The sequence below is a fragment of the Capra hircus genome, chromosome 13, assembly GCF_001704415.2.
Source record: "Capra hircus breed San Clemente chromosome 13, ASM170441v1, whole genome shotgun sequence".
NCBI classification, from domain to species: Eukaryota; Metazoa; Chordata; class Mammalia; order Artiodactyla; family Bovidae; genus Capra; species Capra hircus.
Window position 1 is genome coordinate 60,258,986 of NC_030820.1, and position 4,633 is coordinate 60,263,618.

Here is a 4,633-nt window from a genome sequence, read left to right on the forward strand (position 1 = left end):
GCCTGGAGCCCCGAGAAGAACACTGCTTACCCTTGGGAAACCTGGCAACAGTTGCCTGTGATTTCTGGTGGAAATGACCAATCAGAATCAATCCATCTCACTGGAAAAGGTCAAGGGGGAAAAAAAAAAAAAACAGCTTCCCTTCCAAAAATGGTAAAGAGGAAACGAGGAGAGAAGAAACCAAAATATTTAGAATGGCATAAAAAGTGATATGCGTAAACTTCTTTTTGTTATTAAATCTAACTGTAAGTTTCCTAAAGTCCAGTTACCAAGTTGAATTGTGTGGGGAAGAAGAGAGAGACTGGCTGGAATCTTCCTCAGGAGTTCACAACTTCAGGCTGAGAGGTCCTAGGTTTGCGCTGGGGGAGCCCCTTCCTGAACGAGGGCTTGGGTGGGCCGGGCTGCATGCTGGCTCCAGTCCCGTTCTTCCCTGCAGAGTGAGCCTGGCCCATTCACTAGTGTCTCCTGGTGCCTGGGATGGAGCACTCTGGTACCTGGAACCAGATTAATACCATGAGCTATTTCTGTAACTACCCACGCTGTCGTGTCGCCCTTGGTTAGTGGGGTCACTGGACTTTGGGCCTTGTGGCCTGTAGCCTTGTCCTCCTCGTCTGTTTCCTGGCAATGCCTCTTGGTGAGGCTGGTAGGATCGGCCACCGGACTTTGCTATGGTTGCAGGCATCTCCCCCAGTGCCGAGCTCTTCTTGTTAGTGCTTGTAAGGCTGGCAGCAGAGGCGCAGGTGGAAGCAGCAGCAGCAGAGGCGTCACACGGGCTACCCAAAGACACAGATACAACCAAGCTACATCGAGACGGGGTTGAATAGCTGTTCTTTGGATGGGACACTTGTCCAAACTAATCAATGTTCTTCTTCAGGGTCTCTACATCACAGGTGAATTGGGCCACTCGTCCCAGATCCTCATCATATTTACGTTCACTAACAAAGTGCTTGATATCAGCTCTGAGCTCGACCAACTGCTCTTCTGACATCCGAACAGCCACATCAGTCATTTTCTTTAGAAGTTCGGCTTTGTTTTGACGGCTAAGCAAAATTTCCATTGCTTCAGCTTTCACTTTGTCCATTTCAGCAAGCAACTGAATCGGCCACTTCCCGATCCATTAAACAGCTCTGCAATTCGGCAGAAGCTTGTTTCATTTTCTTAATAGAAGCATCCATCTCTTCTTTAACTACAACTCGATATCGTGCAAGAGATACCATGCAGCGCTGGAGGTCTTTCACAGATTTTTCAATATTAGAACCAAGCTTTTTGTTGGTGGAAGAGAGGGGAACATCTTCCATGCCTAGATTTGAAAGCTGAGGTCCTACAGTAGTTCTTGAGAGAGACTTGGCAGCATTCCTGTTTTGTTGAGTAGAATGCATAGTCAAAGATCTGGACTCGAAATCAGAGACACCATTCTCCAGCAGGGATCCTGTTCTATCCAGCATTTCTGATGTGGCAGACTCAGGATCCTCCAGTTCTCTGGCTTCTATTGAAAGTGTCTCCATACCTTCACTGAGTGAGTCCACAGACTCAGTATCATTGATGGCACCGTTGACATGATAACCATTAATACCACCTTTCTCTGAGGAGGACGCAGATTGTTCCTCTTGAATGGAAACTGATTTATTGGAATCTGGGATACTGTTACTTGGTTCTGCTGCAGGTTTTGGCTTGCTTTTCTTCTTTTTGTTCATTTTCTTGCCTGTCACTGTCCATTCTTTGAGTACTTCACTGGCACTACCTTCCATGAATGCTTGTACTGTTTTGTCCACACAATTCTCAAAGTGTTGCAAAACCAGGATAATTTCACTGTTACTCTTATTGGGAACTATTGCACGCACTGCATTTAATCTTTTCTTTCATGTTTTCAAAAGCTCCTCCTTGGGCCAGTACAGTATTGGACTGCAAATCAAAAATGAATCCCGATGAATCCTTCTGGTTTTGTTTCCTAGACATTGCAGGTTTCTTTAATCTCAAAAAATGCAGAAGAAAAGTATTATTTTGCCTTGTCTTGGTTCTGACTGTAGTTATCTTTGATTTAAAAGGAGGCAACCGAAGGCTGTAGTTGGAGGTGATAAATATAAAATCCTGGTTATTTGAAATCCTGTTCACTAGCCATCGATCTCTTTTTCTTCTCTCATATCAAATTCGTGTCAAGAAATATTGCAGACATTCATGTCTCTTTTTCCAGGGAGATTCGCATCATCGTAACATCATGGGCTGGCAGACAAATGGCAAATGTCAAACAACTTTTAAAAGATCTTCAAGGAATTCCTTGGCAGTTCAGTAGACAGGACTCAGCGCTTTCACTGCTGGGGCTGGAGTTTGAGCCCTGGTCAGGGGACTATGATCCTATCCCAGACCCCCGCAGTCGCCGTGTTCCCCAGTTCCGGCTCTGCGTCCCGGACACTCTGGGGTCTGAGAAGAGGAAAAGCTATTTGTCTTTTAAAATTTATTCCTGAAACAGTATATTATCCTTCTTGGCCAAAATATTTTAAACAACTCAGTGCTTTAATTTCTTCACTTGCAAAGAACATTTTCAAGAAGAAATCCATTATGAGATTCAGTCCTCAAAGATAGATTTCTTATTTATTTAATGTACTTAACGTACACCCACACTTTACAGGTTTAACTGATGTTTCAGTTCCTCAAGCACTTGCCACTTTCTCCTAGGCTGGAGAGCTTTATCTTGAAGTGCTAGCAGATTTAACACATTAGAAATTTGGGGTTGATTTTTCCTCCCCAGTGTTAACAAAAACCTTTATACCCTTTCCAATAACTTCCTTGGGCAACCTCACCTGTCTAATGTCTAACAGTTTAAAGGAAACTTCCTTCTTTTCTCAGTCATATCATATCTACATCAACATTCAAATATATGTGGCTTCTATAACTGTGCATACTGAGGTAGCATCAGAAAGTATCAGAAAGACTCTAAAATTACAGAATCCTATTGGATTCTCCACTCCTGATCTCTCAATTCACATCATCTCACATATGGGGGAAAAAAATCTCACGAACAACAGAAGAAGATACAAATTATTGGCAAGCTGGGTATTGTACAGCAACTCCTATTTTTCAAGGAAAAGGGGAAAAAATGAACATCTATTCAGAAGAAAAAACACACAAAGCTGCTTTGAGCTTCAGTTCAGTTCAGTTCAGTCGCTCAGTCATGTCCGACTCTTTGTGACCCCATGGACTGCAGCATACCAAGCCTCTCTGTCCATCACCAACTCCTGGAGCTTACTCAAACTCATGCCATGATCTTAGTTTTCTGAATGCTGAGTTTTAACTCAACTTTTTCACTCTCTTCTTTTACTTTCATCAAGAGGCTCTTTAGTTCTTCACTATCTGCTTTGAGCTTTCTGTGAATTAAAACTTGACCTCTAGGGGGCAGCAGTTCCCTAATACTGAGGACAGGCGACATTTCAGGTTGAGGGCTTCATTGCTGTAACCCTCGTTTCCCAACAGTAGAGGTGTATTCTCACAAAGGAAGGAAACGTATTTGCTTGGAGGAAAATAAAATTCTACACTAATCCGTGCTCAAACTTACAAACATTCACTTACAAACACTGCAGGAGAACAGAAACAGGGAATCCTTCTCTAAGGCCATTGTTGATGGCTTCTCACGTAAAACTCTACCTATATACCACAAACAAACATGGGGCAAAAGTCATAAACCTGCAATCAACAACAATTACAACATTTTCAAAAATTTTCCAGTGACTTTATAGATTCTTGGGAAATGGTTCTTTACAGTGTTTGTAAGACCCAAGCTGAAATAAATCTTACCTCTCTTTAGACAGCTTATGAAAGTGAAGCTTAGTCACTCAGTCATGTCTGACTCTTTGCAACTCCGAGGACTGAGGCCAACCAGGCTCCACTGTCCATGGAATTCTCCAGGAAGGAATACTGAAGTGGGTAGCCATTCCCTTCTGCAATCTTGGATGAATATAGATGCAAAAATCCTCAACAAAATTCTAGCAAGCTGAATTCAACAACACATTAAACACACCATGATCAACTCGGGTTTGTTCCAGGAATACAAGGATTCTTCAATATACACAAATCAATCAATGTGACGTGCATGCATGTGTGTGTGCTAAGTCATTTCAGTCATGTCTGACTCTGTGCGACCCTGTGGACTATAGCCTGCCAGCCTCCTCTGTCCATGGGATTCTCCAGGGAAGAATATTGGAGTGGAGTGCATTGCCATGCCCTCCTCCTCCCTGACCCAGAGATCAAAACTGTGTCTCTTACACCTACTTGCACTGGCATAAAAAACAGATGCATAAACCAACGGAACAGAATCTAAAGTCCAGAAATAAACCTTTGCATATACAGTCAACTAAATATTGAACAGGGAGCCAGGAAGAGCCAATGGTGAAAATACAGACTCTTTAATAAATGGTGCTGGGAAAATTGGATATTCACTTGCAAAAGAATGCAACTACACCCTATCTTACACCACTCACAAAAATTAACTCAAAATGAATTAAAGACTCAAATGTATAATCTGAAAACATAAAACTACTAGAAAAAAAACACGGGAAAAACTCCTTGACATTGGTGTTGACAAAGATTTTTTGGAATTGACCCCAAAGATATAGACAACAAAAGCAAAAATAAAGAAATG

General features: G+C 42.3%; 1 pseudogene; it reads right to left on the bottom strand.

Moving 5' to 3' along the window:
* On the bottom strand, positions 312-2,044 carry LOC102176976 (annotated as a pseudogene).